We start from the raw sequence: 23,082 nt of genomic DNA, 5'->3' as shown, positions 1-23,082 counted from the left end.
GACCCCAGACGCCACTCACCAAAGTAGGATGCAGAACATTTTCTAAATAACCTTTGTTATGCCAACTGACCTAGATGTCCCCTGATATCATGGTCCCCAGACTCCCACCCCTGCTACTCTGTCCCTCGAAGTGTTTGGTTGTATTCAGGAAACTTCTTACCTTTTGGTTTAGTCCAGTTGTGCCAACTTCCCTTGTATTGTGTGCTGTCCTTCCCTTCACCTAATTCTTATCTACTATCTAGTTTTTTTTTTTTTTTTTTTTATCTAGTTAGTGGGAAACCCTGGTGGCATAGTGATTAAATGCTACGGCTGCTAACCAAGAGGTCGGCAGTTTGAATCCACCAGGCGCTCCTTGGAAACTCTAGGGGGCAGTTCTATTCTGTCCTACAGGGTTGCTATGAGTTGGAATCCACTCGACGGCAGCGGGTTTGGGTTTTTTTTGGTATCTAGTTAGTGAATATCTCTCTTCCTCCCTCCCCACCCTCGTAACCATCAAAGATTGTTTTCTTCTGTGTTCAAACATTTTCCGAAGTTCTTGTAATAATGGTCTAATACAGTATTTGTCCTTTTGCAACGGACTAATTTCACTCAGCATAGTGACTTCCAGATTCATCGATGTTATGAGATGTTTCACAGATTCATCGTTGTTCTTTATCGTTGCTTAGTACTGCATTGTGTGAATATACCATAATTTGTTTATGCATTCATCCATTGATGGGCACCTAGGTTGTTTCCATCTTTTTGCTATTGTGAACAGTGCTGCAATGGACATGCGTATATCTATTTGTGTGAGGGCTCTTATTTCTCGAGGATATATCGCAAAGAGTGGGACTGCTGGATCGTATGGTCCTTCTATTTCTAGCTTTTCAAGGAAGCCCCAAATCAATTTCCAAAGTGGTAGTACCATTTTCCATGCCCACCAGCAATATATAAGTGTTCCAGTCTCTCCACAACCTCTCTAGCATTTACTATTTTGTGTTTTTTTGGGTTAATGGTAGCCTTGTTGGGGTGAGATAATATAGTTTTCAATAGCTGATATCTTAGAAGTAGATTTCCAGGCCTTTCTTCCATGGTGCCTCTGGGTGGACTCAAATCTCCAACCTTTTGGTTAGCAGCTCAGAGTGTTAACGGTTTGCATCATCCAGGGACCCTATTTATCTGACTGCTCTGTATGAGTAGCTCTTGACTATGTTCTCTCTTGCCCTCTAGTGGTCCAAATTTTAAATTGCATCCTGAAACCCAAATTTAAACCATCCGCTTTCTTGTTTACAAGGCTTTGAAAACTGCATTGGTTTATGGTACATTCATAATTACTTAGCCTTGGCATTCAAGGCCCCTCATAATCTGGCAACAGTTCATCTCCCCAGTGCCTTTCACAACTACTGCTTTTCCTTTTTCTACCATCCACCTCACTCTCTCCCTTTGGCATCCACACTCTTCCATCTTCCCTCAACCTCACGGAGTTTCTTGATTCTGTATATTATATACCCACCTTCTCGGCCTGGGGCTCTATACTCCTGATCCTGTCAAGTGTCTTCATTTTTGTGAAGCCTTCCATTAGTCTTTCAGGTCTAGTAATTTTCTGTGCTTCCAATAGCACCTTCTATCACAGTGGCGGAAACCCTGGTGGCGTGGTGGTTAAGTGCTACGGCTGCTAACCAAGAGTTCGGCAGTTAGAATCCGCCAGGCGCTCCTTGGAAACTCTGTGGGGGCAGTTCTACTCCGTCGTATAGGGTCGCTATACGTCGCAATCGACTCGACGGCAGTGGGTTTGGTTTTTATGGTTTTATTACAGTGGCATCACTAGGGTTGCTGTCACCCCTCCCCCTCTGCCTACGGACCTTCTCTCTTATCAGACCACACAGAATCCTTAGTAATGTTTTTGTGTACTAATGTAAATCTTAATTCCCTGGCGGTACAAGTGCCTCCTTACCCTGTAAACCCACAGCACAGGCGGGGCTGGTGGATGACAAGTTCCTTCCCGGGGTCACTGAGTCCAGGCTCAGGTGAGAAGCTCGACAGCAGGAAGGCCAGAGGCACCAGTGGACTAGCCCTGACTCCCAGAGCCCGGGCGCCTGACATCAGGCCTTTGCTCTTCTGGACCAAGGGCTGGGAATGGGTGGCGGCACGCAGTCTCCCCGAGCGCTCTCTAGGGGCTCGGCACCGCCTCGAGGGCCACCTTAGGCTCCGCCCCAGATCCACCGCCCCAGATCCCTTAGCTGCACAGGCTTAGCTAGCGCTTTGGCGGGGCAGAGAGTAGGCAGGTGCGCGGCGAGCTCCGGGTGGCAATGGAAAGGCTTAGAGTGAAGCCATGGGGCCCAGAAGGGGAAGAAGAGGGGGCCCGGGGAGAGAGGGCCCTTCCAGCGCCCTGCGGCACCCCGCCCCCTCTCTTCTCAGGCGAGCGAGCGTGCGGCTGGCACATCCTTCCAGTGGCAGAGGTCATGCGGCCCGTCCCCACCCCAATCGGAGTGGGGCGAGGTGCCTGGAGTTGTGTGCGAAGGGTCCGAGGGTCACCCAGCTGGCGGGTCCTGGCACCGTCACGCGAGGGAGGAGGGCAGTCCGGGGTGGGGTTCTTAAAGGGCCAGTCTCTAGCGGGCCGTGGGGTGGAGGGAGATCAGCCGCCGAGCTAGTGCTCTAAGGCCTGGCAGGAGCGCTGCGGCTGAGCTGTTGGATGGGGGCCCAGGCATGGGCGTGGAGGTGGGCTCCTGGTTGCAGGTGGGCCCCTGGGTGTCCACATTTTTGGTCCACGCCTGTGGCAGGACACGCAGCCTCACACTGCCCCACACGCCTGGCTGGCTGCCTCGCACGCTGTCACTCCCTCTGACAGTGTCCTTTGGTGCAGTCTGCAACCCTTCCTCTCCCTCCCAGGACTCGCCTAGTTATGCCATAGCTCTTTTACAAGTATCTTACTGACAATGTTAGACTTTATCTGATCCCTACTTTGGAGATGTTATCAGTCAGGCTAGTCCATGGAAAAGCACATCATACTTGGTAAGGCAGAAAACCAAAACCCATTGTCGTGGAGTCCATTCCGACTCCTAGTGACCCTGTAGGACAGAGTAGAACTGCTCCATAGGGTTTCCAAGGAGCGTCTGGTGGATTCAATCGGCTGACCTTCAGGTTAGCAGGCAATCTCTTTAACGACTGCGCCGCCAGGGCTTCTGGTAAAGTAGAGGGTCAGTGAAAAGGAGGAGAACCCTCAACAAGATGTGTTGACACAGTGGCTACAACAATGGACTCAAAGATAGCAACAATTGTGAGGATGCACAGGACCGGGCAGTGTTTCCTTTCATTGTACCTCGGCTCGGGGTCACTGTGAGTAGGAACCGACTCCAAGGCACCTAACAGCAACAGAAAATACAATTCTTTTCTGCCTGATATTTGAAATGCTTTCAGATTTTTGTCAAGAACATTCTCCCTGTTGTAAGATTCTCTTCCCCTTATGGCAACAATCCTTTCCAATAAAGTTTCTCCTTACATAAAGCTGGGTTTGTTTTTGACAATACAAATGATCAAAATGTTTCTTAATTTCTCTTTTCCCCCAGACTTGTAGCTCAGATTTTTGAACAGTAATCGTGTCAAATACATATTTGTGTTCTTAGCCCGTCATACTCTCCTTGTGTCTCTGACTCTGCTCCCTGTGCCTATTTTCATCAATTTCTGTTCCTATTTTAGCCTCTGGGTCTGTTGTTTTATCTCTCTGTGTGTGCCATTTCCTTCCTTTTTTTTTTTTTTTTTTTCACTTACCTGTCTCCTTGAGACCAAGCTCCTGTCTTCAGGTTGCTCCAGAGAAACCTGGGTGTAGATTCCTTCCCTGAGTCCAGCAGGCTGGTGACTCACAGCTCTAGCCCAGGCTGTGTCTGCCTGTGTGGCAGAAAGACCTGAATGTATGCTTGGGTCAGGATGTGAAAAACTGGTTTCGGTTTTGTTTTTACTTTTTTTGTTTCCTTTTAAAGGAATCTCGGTGATTAAAATGAAACCTGTGTATTTTTATTGTGGTCCTGGGCTTTAAAATTACTGCAAATAGAAAACAAATACTGGTCTTGTGTGTGTATGTGTCTGAGTTTGTGTGTGTGTATGTAAGAGAGAGACAAAGAGACAGGGACTATGTGTGTATATACCTGTGGAGAGTAGGTTAGCTGAAAGCAAATGTAGAAGTAAACAACATGTGAAGAAAGGAGATAAAGAAGATGATGCAACCTAAACCAAAAAACCCAGTGCCGTTGAGTCGAATCCAACTCATAGAGACCCTAGCCCCCCCTCCCAGTGCCGTCAAGTTGATTCCAACTCATAGCTACCTAGAGGACAGAGTAGAACTGCCCCCTAGAGCTTTCAAGGAGCGCCTGGTGGTTTCGATCTGCCAACCCTTTGGTTAGCAGCCATAGCACTTAACCACTACGCCACCAGGGTTTCTATTATAGAGACCCTATAGAGAAGAAAAACAACCTTATCAACAGAAGACACTGAGACCAACTAAGTCATAAACAAGGACTTATCAACACCAACCAAACGGGCTCGAAGAGCTCCAAAGAGTATAAAGAATGGACATGAAGACTCAACTTTGCTCAGAGTCATAACCAGAGCCAAATCAGTCATACGTTGTGGACTGGGAAGCAATGGGCTGTGGCAGCTTGCCCAGGCTTACTCCCAAGTCCTAGAGACATTGCCTATCTCGGTCATACACTGAGGACTAGGGTCCTGGAGGTTGGGAAGCAGTGAGCTGCAGCAGCTCACCTGGGCTTACTCTCGACCTTCCTCTTAGTTTAAAACACATTCTAGCTGCTCTGTTATCTCGGTCATACGTTGAGGGTCAAGATTCAGTGAGCTAGGCAGCAGTGGGCTGCAGCAGCTCGTCTGGGCTTACTCTTAGTTCACTCCCGATCCTATACATGTTCCTTCAGCCATACAGTGAGAGCTAAGGGATAATAAGCCCTCGTGCTCAAGAGATGTGATAGAGATCCACGAGAGATTCTCGGGGATCGAGGTTGATTTGACATCCGAATCATCGATGATGGCATGGTCAAGTGTTGGCCTGAACCAGAAAACAACAACGCTCAAACACCACCCTCATTTGCCGTTAGCTTGCTTGCTTTCCTTTCTCCTGGTGAATTGAGATCTCTGGAGTCCAGGGTAGCCAAGAACTTATGTGCCTATAATATTGATAATTAATAAAGACGTTGTGGAAAGACACAAATCATTTGGAGTAGTCATTGCGACCCCTTCCTCATGACAGTACCTATATTCATTGAGACAGTTTTAGTTCTGCTGGAATCCAAATCATTGCTCTCAAATGTTCTTTTGAAACTTGAGCGTTGAAGAAACTGGTTTCTAAAGGTCAACTTTGAATTAAACAAAGGGTCTAGACGAACCGGCAAAGACCATTTTGCCTTAGGCATCGCGCTCTTTTAAAAGAATTACGTATGTGCAGTTTCAACTACAGAACTCCAAAGGTCAAACTAGACGTGTGTTTGAAGGTAAATTAGTAATTGTTTTAATTGTTCTTTAAGACATGCTGCTTGAAATCCTTCCTGACCACAAATACATTTATCAGTTCTTTTCTGGCCCTGTTTCCATGGCGATGTTGATAAGATGGGGTATAAGAGTCTTTGGAGGCTCTCCTGTTTTCAAAACATTTTTGATTCTGCAGTCAAAATGCTACCTTGATTTGCAAATTATGTATTCAATAAACTTTAATCAATTTCTATTATTGGCTTAAGAATAAAATTTGTTTTAACATCTTGGCAAGGGTGGAGTGATCTCAGGAAGGATAAGGCACTTGGCAGAAACTGGATAGGGAAACACAAAAACAATTCTAGAGACGAGACATTGGAGACATTCGGGTTGTCTTCCTCAGGAGACATGCTTTAGCTTCCCTCTCTCAGCTCACCGAGGACAAAGAGGGAAGCATGTTCCAATGCAAATGAAATTTCTTAGTTTTTCTTTCCTGTAAATGACCTTTGTGCTAGAATTAGTTTCAGGACTTGAAGCTCTGTTTTTTTTTTTTTTTTTTAATTTAATGTAATAGTTTGAAAGCTAACTTAGGTTCCAACATTGTATTAGATAATTTGGATGATTCAGCACTAAAATGGGCTAAATGCTTATTTAAAAGTATGTTGTGTGAAGATGTATAAAATCATACTGTGTGTTTATGGTGAAAGAAAGAATTTCACTGTTCTCTTATTGTTTATATTAGAACTTTTTCATACTGTTATTTCTGACAAACCTAAATCCAGTGTAAAGCATTTTGTTGATTTTTATCTTTCTACAAAATATAATTTAATATAAGATTGCCTGTAGAACAGTACTCCCTGCCCTATTGTTATTTTTCTATTTCAAACTTTCATTGTCATTCTTGTGTGTCATCGATGCCTCATAGGGTTTCCTAGGCTGTAATCTTTATGGGAGCAGATGGGGAACTTCATACTAGCCTAGTCAAGTCCCTCTAGAAACCCTACACCTTTCGGTCTGTATTCTCCCTCCCACTTCCAGTACACCTGCACAGCTCCACCTGTGTGGATCTATAGAGCCCTCCTCTTGCTGTGTTCCCATAGCCCTTATTCCACACTTCATAGTGCTCCTGTCTCATGGTGCTGTATTGTAGTTGTCTCCCATGCCCCAAACCTCAAACATCCCACCTCACAATGCTCCTTCTACTTCTGGGCGTATTCTGTCTTTCTTGTTGTTGATGTTGTTACCACAAATCGCAGATTTGAGCCGCCTGCCGCAAAGCCAACACTGAGACAGGGGGAGGTAAGCAGCAAGAGGGCTTTATTGAACACCAGTATTCAAGAGACAGAGGGGTTAAATTTCTCCCAAATTCTGTCTCATTCTAAAGAGCTAGCGGTAGGGCTTTATAGGGCGGAGGTCAGGGTTACCTAATGTTTTTTTACTACGTAGCCCACAGATGGTCTTGTATATCACAAAACAACTACGAGAAACCTCATTAAACTAAAGCTATGTATGTGTCAGACATCTGGACTCTAATCAGTATGTTTGTAACAGGCTGAAAAAAAACTCATGTAAGAATCTCTTGGCTAGTGGAACTGTTCTGCCAAGTCCACTCTGGCTGAGATAGGGAGCAAGAAAGAAAGTTGCGGATTAAAAGTATCAGGCAGCCGTTCTAGCTGCCCTCTTGCAGGCTGAAGGCCATTTCTCAAGAGAACAAAAAAAAGAGGAGACCAAGGCCACAGGAGCTGAGAGAGCTCCGCACCTCTTTGGAAGAGACTGGTGCAGCTGGTGCAATAAAAAAATGTTTAGAGATTACTTAGAGCATCATTATGGCGTCAGTTATGTCAAGCTCTCAATCACCCATTGTGAATAGGAGAAAACATGTTGTAAGGTATTAGGGTGTTTGTTATGTTAAGAGTGGAACAGGCTGCTCAGCCATATCTTGAACAGAACCTGCACCATTTTCCAAAGACTAGAGATTAATCACAGTTTATACAGCTATACTAAAACAAACAAGAAAATATCTTCTCTCTACTTTAACATTAAAACACCGGGGAAAATGTATTTTCTCTACTTCAATGTTAGGTACCCTTGAGTCGATTTTTGACTTATAGGTGAAGCAGGCAGTCGTGAAAGGGTTATTAACCATCCCATAATAGTTGTTTTTCAGAAAAGCCTACTCTGTCTACTCTTGGTACATTTTTATTACAACTTTTACAGCACTTCACCAGGATTGGTCGAATCCCCAGATTTCTTCTCCTCCTGGCAAGAAGCTGAGGAGCAGGTGCACTGACTTCAAATCTACTGGCTATATGACCTTCCTGGGGTGGCAGTAGTGAGCGAACCATCACCATTTCTTTAGGGCAGTGTGCAGTATTTTTAAAGCTGTGTGCAAAAACTCATTCATGAAAATTATAAAGACTGCCATGCATCACAAGACTGAAGATCTTCCCCTCACTGTTCATGCATATGTATGTCACTCCCTATAAAAGGAGCAAGTCTGCCCTGGTTCGGGGAGCTGGCAGCCTTAGGTCAGGAGACCCTGCATGCTTCCCAGTTTGCAAACTGTAAATAAACCTTTCTGTTCTCCCCACCCTGTGTCTGGCTGACTTCAATTCGCTAGTCTGCTTGACAAGAACCTATTAGTTGATGGTTTCATAGTGGCTCTATGCAACAGAGTAGAACTGCCCAGTGGGGTTTCCAAAGCTGTAATCTTTACAGGAGCAGATTGCTAGATCTTTCTTCCATGGAAGTGCTGGGTAGGTTCAAACCAACAACCTTTGGTTAGCAGCTGAGTGGTTCTGTCTTATTCATCTTTATATCTCTAGTTCCAGTCACCCAAAACCCGAAACCAAACCCTCTGCCGTCGAGTTGATTCTGACTCATAGCAACCCTGTAGGGCTGAGTAGAACTCCCCCATAGCATTTCCAAGGCTGTAAATCTTCATAAAAGCAGACTACACATCTTTCTCCTATGGAATGGGTGATGGGTTCAAACTGCCAATCTTTTGGTTAGCTGCTGAGTGCTTAACTACTGCGCCACGATGCTCAAGAAATGTGACAATTGACTAGGGATTTTAGAATATCTGTCTGAGCTAGTTTCCTCGGGTGTATGTGGGGTTAAGGAGCCCTGGTGTTGCTAGGCTGCTAACCAAAAGTTCAGCAGTTCAAACTCAAAAGCCATTCTGCGGGAGAAAGATGTGGTAGTCTGCTTCAACTGCTTCTGTGAAGATTTACAGCCTTGAAAATCCTGTGGGGCAGTTGTACTCTGTCCTGTTGAGTTGCTATGAGTTGGAATTAACTTGGCGGTAATGGGTTTTAGTCTATTATGTGGGGATGTTTATAACTATTTCAGAGAAATGACGTGAAACACAAAGTTGACATAGTGGGGCTGGCATAGCGTCTTACTGATCAATTAGAATTGTTATACCTTATTCTTTTTCCTTAGAGTAGGAGCATAGGTGTTTTCTAATGAGCAAGAGTTTTAATGTTGATCAGAGATAAGCTTGAGCCCAGGATCCAATAGTTACTAGTTTTATTACTTAAGTATACCGCTTACCCTGCCTAAGGGAAAGTCTTGGGAGCTGGAAGACTGACCTAAGTGATGGGAGGCAGCCGAATGATGAAATGAATTTGTTTGTGGCATTAATATTACCCGCCTCAGATAATGACGATAAGGACAAAGTGAGATGATGCAGGTTAATCTATGCCAGTGCTTGGCCTAAAACAGATACTCAGATATGAATTCTTTTCTCCTCAGCACATAATTGGCTTGAATATCAAATCTGGGATTAACAAGAGATACCAGGGAGGATGTCTCCAGCTTCTGTATTCCTGCAAATGTTTAATTTGAACCTCCATATGAGAGCCACGACCTTAAAGTGCTTAGAGAGAATTTTTTGCACTCTTGTGCTTTGCCTTGCATTATTGTCTCTCTGTTGCTGTGCTGAATCCCCAGATGTTACAGTCTGTGTCTGATCCACCTCAGTTTCCCTCACAGTGTGAGCACGTTGCCTGTATATGGTAAGAGCTCATTGAACTTGTTGTATAAATTAATGAAATAGGAAAAGCATGCCCAGGGCCTCAAAATCAAATTCACAAGCCAGTTTATTCCATCACACAGCGTCCTTCTGTTTCTAAGGTCAACCCTGGATACTGAGAGCAGACTTTCAGTTTTGCTTTTCGTTCTCATCTCAGAAATGTTTATTTACGTATATTTTGGGAAACTTTATTTTTAAGCAGGAATGTTTGCTAAGTGATTAACGAATGTTCTTTGTAAGCTGGTATTTGTACGCTTTTGTACTTGTTCTTTTTTTTTTTCTTCCAGTTTTCTAATGTAAGTTTCATTTGAAAAATTCTAGCCTTTTTTCTGAATAAACTGAGGGAAAAAGAATTCACTCAGATCTCCCCAGGGATGGCTGGAGACGGCCCAGTGACTCAGGGCCTGCTCAGGGCTGGCACTAGGGTGAGGCTGGAGAGGTCCCTAGGGTTGTAAGGAACCTGACAATGAGTGTTTCCTAAAATTTTGCACCCTACGTGCCTCGCTTGCCTCACACTAGTTCTGGCCCAAGCCCCAGCTTTGACTAAGAGTTCTGTGGAGTGAGCAGAGACTGGGGAAAAGGAACCTACAGATGAGGGAGTTAAGGACAGCTGAGGTCCTCGTTCTCTCCTGCCTGGTGATTTCTCCTGATCACTTCCTTCATGCTGGTTCATCTTTGGCTAAGAGGCGATTTCCTTTACTCTGTTAGCCTTTTCTGAAAACTGGTGGGAGATTCTTGCCAACAGAGAAAGAGAAGAAAAGGAAGAAATATCAGATAACCAGTGAGCCTAGAGGCATCAGATCCTGCCTTCAGTCGGCATCTCTCTGTAGCTCTCAGGGCAGTGCCCAGCTGCAACCACAAGGGCTTTGCTTCCCAAAGGAGGTAGAAAGGAAGAGCATCCCCCTATTGTCCTGTGCACCGTGAGTTTTCCTGCTTCTGCGGCCCAATCATAGCTCTGCCCTACTCCAGAAAACACGAAGTTTTGAGTAAATTATCAGGTGGCATTATTCTTGCAAATATGGGGGATATGTAAATTTGGACTGGTTTGTCCAGCGTAAGAGATTGCTATTGTCATTAGTCTCCTTAAAGTCACACATTTACATCGCAAATAGACTCAGACTGTTCTCATTACTTCTAGCTATGTGATCAAGGGTCACTCTTAGTTTTTCCTCTTACCTACTGTGTTTATCAAATGAGATCATCCCAGTACCTGACCCAAAGTCAGGGCTCAAAAAATTAATTCCTTCTATCTCTTCTTCCCATTTCAAGTCCTACATAAAGAATCCTGTAAGCTCCAACTCAGCCTCGTGTGGGGATGTTAAACCCGACAATGCAAAACAGGCGATGCGATCAAGGAAGCTTCCACCACCAAGCCAAGGGGAGAAGCTTCTGCACCTTTCTAGATATTTTGACACTTCCTGCAAGTTATAGTATTGAGCACTCTAGGATGCACTATAAATATCCAGTATTGAGAATCTGGAAAAGTTGAGAATTTGTAATGGGTGGGCATATAGGTTGGCCCCATTACACACATGCTGAGGGACTTTCAGCATGGCCAGGAAGAGTACAAAGGGCAGTGAAGTCAGAAGCTTAGCTCAGCAGAGTGGCCACCATGAAAGCAGTGGGGTTGGGCTTAAGGGAGGAGCTACCAGCAGAGAGGCAGCCCTTTCAGACTTCTCTGGCCCTCAGTGGGATTCAGCTGCCTTCTGGTTCCACTGGTGAATAGTGAGAGCTTTAGAAGAGACTGTTAATCACTACCCCTGGGGCTTGGGGCCATATTTGAGGAGTGAGCTGATGTAGGATTTTTGTTAGTTTGACCAAATAGAGACTTGTAATTTCTGTAATTCTGGAGGAATATTTTTCAATCCACGAACTGTTGAACCTGGAGAAATTGCTTACATATTCAATTCGAGCAAATCCTTTTGGCTCTCCCATCAAAAACTATCCTGATTCAGGCCACTTCTGACCACATATAGCACCAGCCTCCACCCTGGTCTAAGCTACCATCATTGTTACTTTTGTTATTACTGGGTTATTGCCATAGTCCTCTAACTCATATTCCTGTATTGTCCTTTGTCGTTCTGTCTTACCTTCAACCCACTCTCAGTGAATTTTCCACAGAGTACCTAGCCAGGGTGACCCTTCTAAATGAAAACAGAATGTTATGCCTCTGCTAAGAAATGTCCAAGAGTGTTCCAACTCAGTCTCAGCAAAAGTAACTGCATATGTCCCACAAGGCCCTACACCATCTGGCATCCTACTTCTTCTCCAATTCTTGCCACTCTCTCCCTTGTGCTACAGCCAAGGCTGGCTTCTTTGCTGGTCCTCCTTCATTACCAGGTACACTCTCAACTTAGACCTTTGCCTTTGTTTCCTCCCTTTTAAAAATCTCTTCCCAGCTATCCCCATGTTTCACTCCCTCCTTTCTTAAAAATTCTGCTTATGTATCATCCTACCTGTAGAAGCCTCCCTGATGACCCTGTATTAAATATCGTTCTTCTATGCCCGGTACTCATCCCCTTTACTTTGCTATATTTTTCATCATTTCTTCCTTTTGCTTTAGCTACGCTGTGTTCAAGAGCAAGTTTCAGATTATCTTATGACATCCATTTTGGTCTTTTCTTTCTTTCCTGTCTTTTTATTGATCCCTTGCTTTCTTCGTGTATGATGTCATTAATGTTGTCTTACACCTCATCTGGTCTTCAGACATTAGCGTTCAACACATCAAATTTCTTTTTGAGATGGTCTCTAAATTAAGGGGGGTATACTTAAGGGCGTACTTTGGCTCTTGTGGACTTGTTTTAATTTTCTTCAGCTTCGACTTGAATTTGCATATGAGCAATTGATGGTCTGTTCCACAGTCGGCTCCTGGCCGTGTTCTGACAGATGATAGAGAGCTTTTCCAACATCTTTTTCCACAGATGTAGTGGATTTGATTCCTGTGTATTCCATCCAGTGAAGTGCATGTGTATAGTCACCGTTTATGTTGTTAAAAAAAGATATTTGCAATGAAGAAGCCACTGGTCTTGCGAAATTCTATCTTGCGATCTCTGGCATGGTTTCTATCAGCAAGGCCGTATTTTCCAACTACCAATCCTTCTTCTCGGTTTCCAACTTTCGCATTCCAATCACTGGTGTTTATCAATGCATCCTGATGCACGTTCGATCAATTTCAGACTACAGAAGTTGCTAAAAATTTTCAACTTCTTCATCTTTGGCCTTAGCGGTTGGTCCGTAAATTTGAATAATAGTTGTATTAACTAATCTTCCTTGTAGGTGTATGGATATTATCGTATCACTGACAGTTGTACTTCAGGATAGATCTTGAAATGTTGTTTTTGATGATGAATGCAATGTCATTCCTCTTCAAGTTGTAATTCCCAGAATAGTAGACCTCATGATTGTCTGATTTAAAATGGCCAATATCAGTCCATTTCAGGTCACGAATGCCTAATATATCGATATTTATGCATTCCATTTCATTTCGACAATTCCCAGTTTTTCTAGATTCATATTTCGTACATTCCAGGTTCTGATTATTAATGGATATTTGCAGCTGTTTCTTCTCATTTTGAGTTATGCCACATCAACAAATGAAGGTCCTGAAAACTTGACTCCATCCACATCATTATGGTCGACTCTACTTTGAGGAGGCAGTTCATCCACCAGTTATATTTTGAGTGCCTTCCTATCTGAGGGGCTCATCTTCCAGCACTATGTCAGACAATGTTCTGCTGCTATTCATAAGGTTTTCACTGGCTAATTCTTTTCAGAAGTAGACCGTCAGGTCCTTCTTCCTAGTCCATCTCAGTCTGGAAGCTCCAATGAAACCGGTCTGCTATGGGTAACCCTTCTGGGGTTTGAATACTGGTGGCATAGCTTCCTGCATCACAGCAACATGCAAGCCCCCGTGGTATGACAAAGAGATACGTGGGGGTAGAACACATTAGGGGATCAATAAACATTTTTTGAATAATTAAATTAACATATAAAATAGGAGTGTTTTTCTCAATTTTTTCAAAGTTAGATCATCTTATTTATAACAGTTTGTAACTTTATTATTTTTACATCTTTGTAGATACATATGCAACTGCTTCATTCTTCTTAATGTCTGCTTTAAATTTTATTGAATCAGTAGACTACTCTTTTGTTAGCAGCCTTCGACTACTGGACGTTTATCTGTTTTCTTAATTTTCTTTTTGATGTGCAATTCCATGATGAATGCCTTTGCTCAGTTTTCTTGTCCATATTTATATATTTACTTGGATAAACTCCTGAAAGTGGAGTTGTTAGGTAATCCCCTTAAAGCATCACCAAATGTCTCTTCGATGTGCTAACTTTTATTTCTACTAGCAATATATAAATGTTTCCATTTTCACACATACTGGCTAAAATTGGCATCATTTTTTGTTTTAATTTTTGTCAGCTTTGTTTCAATGTTTCACTTTACATTTGTTTGGATATTAATGACATTTCAGTTTTTTTTTTTTTTTTTTGACATTTCAGCTTCCTGGAAATGCATTTTAATTTTTTGTGCATTTCTTTTCGATGTACTTATCTTTTCATATTAAAAATGGCAATTTTTTCTCTTTATATTGCAAATATTTTCCCTCTCTGTTGTAACTTTAATCTTGACTGTGTCATTTTTGTTGTGTTTTTGCTTCATAAAGCTTTAAATTTATATACAATTATTACCTGTAGCTAATGGACCACAACTACCAGAACCTCCACCTACAGAGCCCAGAACAACTAAATGGTGCCGGGTTACTACCACGGGCTGCTCTGGCAGGGATCATAATAGAGTGTCTCAGACAGGTATACAGAGCCAACGAAAACACATGTATGGGATGTGCTTTATAGTTCAATCATGTGTATGGACTAATGGGCACACAGGCCAAAAGCAAATAGGAAAAGGCAGGAAAGGATGGGAAAACTGGACGAATGGAAACAGGGGACCTGGGTTGAGAAGGAGAGAGTGTTGACATTTTCGAGGGGTTGGCAACCAATGTCGCAAAAGAAAAAAATATGTTATCTGTAAATATTTTGCTTAATATTATTGGCTTCAGTTTTATAAAAATCACTGGAACGTTAGAAATTACATAAAAAGTATCACTTTTATGGGGTTTTTGTACATTTTGATTTTTTTTAAAGTGTGTAGTAATGAGCTGAAATTTTTTTTTCTGAATGATATATCATTTTTTTAATTAAAAAAATTTTTATTTATTGGACTTTAAGCAAAAGTTTACAAATCAAGTCAGTCTCATACAAAAACGTATACACACCTTGCTATGTACTCCTAGCTGCCGTCCCCTTAATGAGACAGCATACTCCTCTCCACCCTGTGTTTCCTATGTTCATTCAAACAGCTACTGTCTCCCTCTGCCTTCTCATCTCGCCTCCAGACAGGAGTGGCCCACATACTCTCATGTGTCTACTTGAGCCAAGAAGCTCACTCCTCACCAGTATCATTTCCTGTCTTATAGTCCAGTCCAATCACTGTCCGAAGAGCTGGCTTCAGGAACGGTTCCAATCTTGGGCTAGCAGAGGTCTAGGGACCATGACCTCCGGGGTCCCTCTAGTCTCAGTCAGACCATTAAGTCTGGCATTTTTATGAGAATTCGATGTCTGCATTCCACTGTTCTCCTGCTCCATCAGGGATTCTCTGTTGTGTTCTATGTTAGGGCAGTCATTGGTGGTAGCTGGTCACCATCTAGTTCTTCTGGTGTCAGGCTAATGGAGTCTCTGGTTTATGTGTCCCTTTCCGTCTCTTGGGCTCGTATTTACCTTGTGTCTTTGGTGTTCTTCATTCTACTTTGCCCCAGGTAGGTTGAGACCAATTGATGCATATTAGATGGCGGCTTACTAGCATTTAAGACCCCAAACACCACTCACCAAAGTGGGACGCAGAACATTTTCTTAATATATTTTGTTATGCCAATTGACTTAGATGTTCTCTGAAACCATGGTCCCCAGACCCTTTCCCTGCTACTCTGGCCTTTGAAGCATTCAGTTGTATTCAGGAAACTGTTTGGCTTTTGGTTTAGTCCAGCTCTGCTGACTTCCCCTGTATTGTGTGTTGTCTTTCCCTTCAGCTAAAATTGTGCTTGTCTACTATTTAATTAGTGAATACCCCCTCCCTCCCTCCCCTCTCTCGTAAGTATCAAAGAATATTTTCTTCTTTGTTTAAACTATTTCTTGAGTTCTTATAATAGTGGTCTCATACAATATTTATCCTCTCGCAGCTGACTAATTTCACTCAGGATAATGCCTTCCGCATTCCTCCATGTTATGAGATATTTCACAGATTCATCCTTCTTAATCGTTGCATAGTATTCCATTGTGTGAATATACCATAATTTATTTATTCAGTCATCTGTTGATGGGCACCTTGGTTGCTTCCATCTTTTTGCTATTGTGAACAGCGCTGCACCCCCCAGTGAACATGGGCCTGCATATATCTGTTCGTGTAAAGGCTCTTATTTCTCTAGGATATATCCCAAGGAGTGGAATTGCTGGATCGTATGGTAGTTCTGTTTCTAGCCTTTCAAGGAAGTGCTAAATTGATTTCCAAAGTGGTTGTAACAATTTACATTCCCACCAGCTGTGTGTAAGTGTTCCAGTCTCTCTACAACCTCTCCAACATTTATTATTTTGTGTTTTTTGGATTAATGCCAGCCCTGTTGGAGTGAGATGGAATTTCATTGTAGTTTTGATTTTCATTTCTGTAATGGCTAATGATCGTGAGCATTTCCTCATGTATCTGTTCACTGCCTGAATATCTTCTTTAGTGAAGTACCTGTTCATATCCTTTGTCCATTTTTTTAATTGGGTTATTTGTCTTTTTGTAGTTGAGTTTTTGCAGTATTATGTAGATTTTAGAGATGAGATGCTGATCGGAAACGTCATAGCTAAAACCTTTTTCTCAGTCTATAGGTAATCTTTTTACTCTTTTGGTGAAGTCTTTGGATGATTGTTTGATTTTTTTGCAGATGGATATCCACTTATACCAGCACCTTTGTTAAAGAGACTGTCAAATATCAGCTGCTCATGTGTGGATGGATTTATGTCTGGATTCTCAATTCTGTCCCATTGGTCTATATATCTGTTGTTGTACCGGTACCACGCTGTTTTGACTACTGTGGAGGTATTATTGGCTCTAAAATCCGGTAGTGTGAGGCCTCCCATTTTGTTCTTCTTTTTCAGTAATGCTTTACTTATCTGGGGCTCTTTCCTTTCCGTATGAAGTTGGTGCTGTGTTTCTCCATCTCATTAAAAAATGTCATTGGTATTTGGATCGGGATTGCTTTGTGTCTACAGATCCCTTTGGGTAGAGTAGACATTTTGAGGATGTTTAGTCTTCCTATCCATTAGCAACGTATGTTTTTCCACTTACGTAGGTCTCTTTTGGTTTCTTGCAGTAGTGTCTTGTAGTTTTATTTGCATAGGTCTTTTGTGTCTCTGGTAAGATTTATTCCTAAGTATTTTATCTTCTTAGGGGCTATTATAAATGGTATTGATTTGGTGATTTCCTCTTCGACATTCTCTTTGTTGGTGTAGAGGAATCCAATTGATTTATATATGTTTATCTTCTATCCTGATACTCTGCTTAACTCTTCTATTAGTTTCAGTAGTTTTCTTGAGGATTCTTTAGGGTTTTCTGTGTATAAGATCAGGTCATCTGCAAATACAGATACTTTTACTTCTTCCTTGCCAACCTGGATGCCCTTTATTTCTTTATTTAGCCTAATTGCTCTGGCTAAGACCCCCAGCACAATGCTGAATAAGAGTGGTGGTAAAGGGCATCCTTGTCTGGCTCCCATTTTCAAGGGGAACGCTTTCAGACTCTCTCCATTTAGGTTGATGTTGCCTGTTGGCTTTGTATAAATGCCCTTTATTATGTTGGGGAATTTTCCTTCTATTCCTTTATCATAAGTGGGTGTGGGACTTTGTCAAATACCTTTTCTGCATCGATTGATAAGATCATGTGGTTCTTGTCTTTTGTTTTATTTTTGTGATGGAATACATTGATTGTTTCTGCATACATAGCATGAATCCCACTTTGTCATGGTGATTCTTTTTTTTTTTGATATGTTGTTGAATTCTATTGGCTAGAATTTTGTTGCAGATTTTTGTGTCTAAGTTCAAGAGGGATATAGGTCTGTAATTTTCTTTTTTTATGGTATCTTTACCTGGTTTTGGTATCAGGGAAATGTTGGCTTAATAGAATGAGTTTGGGAGTGTTCCGTCCTTTTCCATGCTCTGAAATACCTTTAGCAGTAGTGGTGTTAACTCTTTGAAAGTTTGATTGAATTCTCTAGTGAAGTTGTCACGGCCAGGGCTTTTGTTTTGTTGGGAATTTTTTATTGACCTTTTCAATCTCTTCTTTTGTTATGGGTCTGTTTAGCTGTTCTACCTCTGTTTGAGTTAGTTTAGATGGGTAGTATGTTTCTAGAAATTTGGCCATTTCTTCTAGGTTTTCAAATTTGTTAGAATAAAATTTTCGTAGTAATCTGATAGGATTGTTTTAATTTCAGTTGGGTCTATTGTGATATCGCCCATCTTATTTCTTATTTGGGTTATTTGTTTCCTCTTCTGTTTTTCTTTTGTCAGTTTGGCCAATGGCTTATCAATTTTGTTAATCTTTTCAAAGAAATAGCCTTTGGCCTTGTTAACTCTTTCAATTATTTCTCTGTTCTCTATTTCATTTAATTCTGCTAATTTTTATTAATTGCTTTCTTCTGGTGCCTGAGAGTTTCTTTTGTTGCTCTCTTTCTCTTTCTTCAAGTTGTAGGGATAATTCTTTGATTTGGGCCTTTTCTTCTTTTTGTATATGTGCTTATTGCTATAAATTGACCTCTGAGCATTGCTTTAGCTGTGTCCCAAAGGTTTTGATAGGAAGTGTTTTCATTCTCATTGGATTCTGTAAATTTCTTTATCCTGTTCTTAATTTCTTCTACAACCCTGTTGTTTTTGAGCAAAGTGTTCAGTTTCCACGTGTTTGGTTTCTTTTCCTTGCTTTTTCTATTACTGATTTCTACTTTTGTTGTTTATGGTCAGAGAAGGTGCTTTTTAATATTTTGATGTTTTGGATTCTGTTAAGGCTTGGTTTATGACCTAATACGTGGCCTATTCTAAAGAATGTTCCATGTGCACTGTGAAAGAAAGTATACTTGGCTGGTGTCAGGTAGAGTGTTCTGTATATGTCTATGAGGTGAAGTTGTTTTATTGTGGCATTCAGATCTTTTGTGTCTTTATCGAGCTTCTTTTGGGATATTCTGTCCTTCACTGAAAGTGGTGTGTTGAAGTCTACTATTATTGTGGTGCTGTCTATCTCATTTTTCAATGCTGTTAGAGTTTGTTTCATATATCTCGAAGCTCTGCTGTTGAGTGTGTAAATATTCAATATGGCTATATCCTCCTGGTATATTGTCCCTTTAATCATTATATGGTGTCCTTCCTTACCTTTTGTGGCAAATTTAACTTTAAAGTCTATTTTGTCCAAAGTTAATATTGCCACTCCTGCTGTTTTTTGATTGTTGTTCGCTTGATACATTTTTTCCATCCTTTGAGTTTTAGTTTGCTTGTGTCTTTCAGTCTAAGGTGTTTCTCTTGTAGGCAGTGTATAGACAGATCATTTTTTTAAATCCATTCCACCACTCTCTGTCTCTTTATTGGTGCATCTAGTCCATTTACATTCAGCGTAATTATGCCTAGGTATGAGTTTAGTGCATCATTTTGATGTCTTGTTTTGTGTGTTGTTGACAGTTTCTTTTTTCCACTTAATTTTTTGTGCTGAGTACTTTTTTGTTATATATTGTCTTCTTTTTTTTTTTTTTTAATTGTTTTTGGTTTTGTTTTTGCTGATTCTTTATGTTTTTCTTGGATTGTTTTTTTTATACGTAGGATTGTTAGTTTCCTTTGTGGTTAACTTATCATTTACCTCTATTTTTCTAAGCTTAAAGCAAAATTCATCTCTTTATATCACCTTGACTTCCTATCCATATGAAGGATCTATGACTACATTTTTTAGTTCCTCTTTATTAATTTAATGTTATCATCTTTTACATAATGACATTGCTGCTTCCCTGTTTTGAGCATTTTTTTTTTAACTTGACTTATTTTTGTGATTTCCCTATCTGGGTTGATATCTGATTGTTCCGTCCTGTTTTTTAGTCTTGGGTTGTTATCTGATGTTATTGATTTTCTAACCAGAGGACTCCCTTTAGTATTTCCTGTAGTTTTGGTTTGGTTTTTGCAAATTCCATAAAATCCTGTTTATCTGGAAATGCCCTAATTTTGCCTTCATATTTGAGGGACAGTTTTGCTGGATATATGATTCTTTGTTGGCGGTTTTTTTCGTCAAGGTTTTATATATGTTATCCCACTGCCTTCTTGCTGCATGGTTTATTCTTATTGACTCTCCTTTGTAGGTAATTATTCTTTTTATCCCTAGCCACTCTTAAAATTCTCTTTATCTTTGGCTTTGGTCTGTTTGATTATAATATGTCTTGGTGACTTTCTTTTGGGATCTGCCTTGTGTGGGGTTTGAAGAGCATCTTAGATGGATATCTTCTTGCCTTTCAAATATCAGAGAAGTTTTCTGCTAACAAATCTTCAACAATTCTTTCTGTGTTTTCTGTTCTCTGCCCTGTTCTGGTACTCTGATCACTTGTAGGTTCTTTCTCTTGGTAGAGTCCCACATAATTCTTAGGGTTTCTTCATTTTTAAAAATTCTTTTATCTGATTTTTCTTCAAATGTATTGGTGCCAAGTGTTTTAACTTCCATCTCACTAATTCTGACGTACAATTCCTCAATTCTACTCCTCTGACTTTCTATTGAGTTGTCTAATTCTGAAATTTTGTTAAATCTTTTGAATTTCTGATTGCTGTCTCTCTATGGGTTCTTGCAGCCTATTAAATTTTCCATTATGCTCTTGAATAATCTTTTTAATTTTCTTGACTGCTTTATCTGTGTGTTCCTTGGCTTGTTCTGCGTTTCGCCTGATCTCCTCCCTGATCTCTTGAAGAGTTCTGTATATTAATCTTTTGTAGTCTACCTCTGGTAATTCCAGGAAAATGTCTTCATCCAGGAGATTCCATGATTCTTTGTTTTGGGAGCTTGTTGACTCAATCATGGTGTGCTTTTTTATGTGATTTCGTATTGACTGTTGTCTCCAAGCCATCTATAAGTTATTGTATTAATTTATTTTATGTTTGCTTACTGTATCTTAGCTTCTTGCTTTGTTTCATTTTGATATACCCAGATGGGCTGCTCGAGTGAGCTAGCTTGATTATTGGTGACTTTGAAGCCTAACGTCCTGTCACCAGATGCCTAGAGCTGTTCCCAGGTATTTGTGCCTAGGAGTCCACTCACTTTTCTTGTATGGATTCAGCTTAGGTGCCCAGGTAGTCAATCACCATGTGGGTGGTGGAGGCTCTCACCTACGGTTTTAGAGGAGCAGTGGTGATGGGTGTATGCACAGTTTTCTGCTGGCGGCAGGGGCTCACACCCTGAGCAAGGCAGGGTGCTGACAACCATCCCCCAAGTGTCTGTGAGGAAAGCACGTCCCTCTTCCCTAGAGTGCACGGGTGGGTGGATTTTGCAGCCAGACCATGGGCACTCAACACTTTTGGCTGTAAGGACTGGTAGGCACTACTTGTCCTTAGACCCCTGCCGTGGGTGACTAGGTGGCATGGGTGGAGCCACCAGTCCTTAGGCCTCTGATGTGGGTAGGTGAGGACCATGCTTAATAGACAGAGTGGTACTAAACATGAAAAACCCACCTCTCCACTGCACAGCTGAAACAGTTGAAGTCATACTTTAGCCACATACACCATTGCACTGTGCCAAAAAGAGCCTAAGCTGCTGAAATGGGTCTGCACAGCCCACGCAGGGGTGAAAGGCATTCAAAGTCTGTGGACCACTTATGCCTGGACAGGAGCCACTTCTGCCCTGAGTTTCCAGCTTAGAGAAGTCAGCAGATTATTTTTTTTCCCATTTGTTAATTTGTTCACTCCCCAGGGTTGGGAGAATGGTGCAGGGTGTGCAGCAGGACCTATCTCTGACCCAGGGAAATTGATCGCCACTGAAGCTGGCTTCAGGGCTGGGGCAAAGGGAGGAGGGATCATATAAATTGTACGTGTTCTTTTGAAACAGGTGCTTTTTGCTCTACATGGTAAATTAGATGCAAGCACTTATCTTTTGCCAAGAGCACTGTTCTTTGAAGATTCTGGAGGTGTGAGTAGCCTCTGTGCTACTTGCTCCTTCACTGTGAAAAACGTGTCCCAAGTGCTACTGCCAGCCCCACTGCAGTCATGCCACGGAATTGGGCCTGTGCCACACACTCTCTCTTGCTGAGGAAGCTGCATCCTGAATGCTGCCACCAGCCTCACCTTTGTCATGCCAGGGGATTGGGGCTGAGGGGCACCTGTTCCTCCCGAGTCATGTCCAGTAACTCCTTCCTGCTTCTTAACTATCTCTCCCTCCTCCTGTTGCTCAGTCCAGTTTCTTAACTTTGCCTTTGTTGTTCAGGGCTCTTAGCTTGTCATATATGTAATGGATTGACTTCTTTTTTTTTGGTCTTCGTTGTTAGAGGGACCATCAGAAGTGTCTGACTACTCCACATCTTGGCTCCACCTCTATACCATCATTTTTTTCAGTGACATTTATTAAACACCAATCCTCTCTGCACTTATTTTGAGTGCTAATTTTATTTTACACCAGAATTTCTGTGTGTTTGGTCTAATTCTTCCTTTGGACTTCACTATCCTTTCTATTTCTGCTGTAGTATCACACCCTTTTAATAGATGGTACTCTTATTTACAATACGAATAATATAGCATAAAATGTGGGAAATTTCCCCATTATCTTTTGATTGTTGCCTAATGGCTGTTCTCACAAACTATTCTAACATCCTTGTCATTCAGGGATAGGTGCCTGTTGATTGTATTTGAGGTATTCTTGGTTCTTGACATTATGAGTGTTTTTCTGCTGAAACCTGGGCATTTTGCATCTTATGTTATAAGATACTGGATCTTATTAAAACCTTTTCTTTTAGCAGTCCTCCTTGGACACTGCTCTGAGTTATGGGGACACCTCCAAGTTACTGCCAGGAGTGGGTGAAAGTTCAAGTTCTCTATTTTACCTCCATTGACACCCAGGGGGGTACAGATTGTCTTTACTATTTTCCTTGTGGCCCCCACTGACATCTTGTGGAAGTGGAGTGGCTTTGTTACCAATGAGTTGTGGTGAAAGTCCTGACTCTCCATTAGCCCCTTCTAGTGTGGAGGAGGAAGGGTTCCTCATTACTGCCATGTGGAGGGTGGAAGTCTAGCCTCCTCATGTGGTTTCCACTGACTGCTGGGTGGGAGGGTGGTCTTCACAGCCTGGGAGCAATGTTTAAATTGCTATTTCCCACTAAACCTTTTATGACACCACCATAGCCTGGTGGTGGCAAAGTTCATTATAGCCTGACAAGGGTAGAATCTAGGCTTTCTGCCCTGACTTTGCTGACAGGGATGCTGGATGGCACTATGGATTTTTTCTTAGAATTTTTGGTTGGAGAAGAGCAGTTATTATCTTAAAGTTTTCTGTC

The 23,082-nt window shown here is 41.8% G+C and overlaps 1 protein-coding gene across 3 annotated transcripts in view; it reads right to left on the bottom strand.

The window, feature by feature from the left end:
* Window positions 1-23,082, bottom strand: part of LOC100663049 (interferon-induced very large GTPase 1-like) — a 105,095-nt gene that overhangs the window by 33,404 nt on the left and 48,609 nt on the right. Inside the window, exon 2 of one of the 3 annotated variants that reach the window (XM_064288510.1) lies at window positions 3,748-3,864. The gene's annotated coding sequence lies outside the window, so the exon portion shown is untranslated. The other 2 variants (XM_003412213.4, XM_023550903.2) reach the window with 2 other exon arrangements.

This window comes from Loxodonta africana, chromosome 7, assembly GCF_030014295.1.
Source record: "Loxodonta africana isolate mLoxAfr1 chromosome 7, mLoxAfr1.hap2, whole genome shotgun sequence".
NCBI classification, from domain to species: domain Eukaryota; kingdom Metazoa; phylum Chordata; class Mammalia; order Proboscidea; family Elephantidae; genus Loxodonta; species Loxodonta africana.
This window is presented reverse-complemented; position numbering and strand designations above follow the sequence as displayed.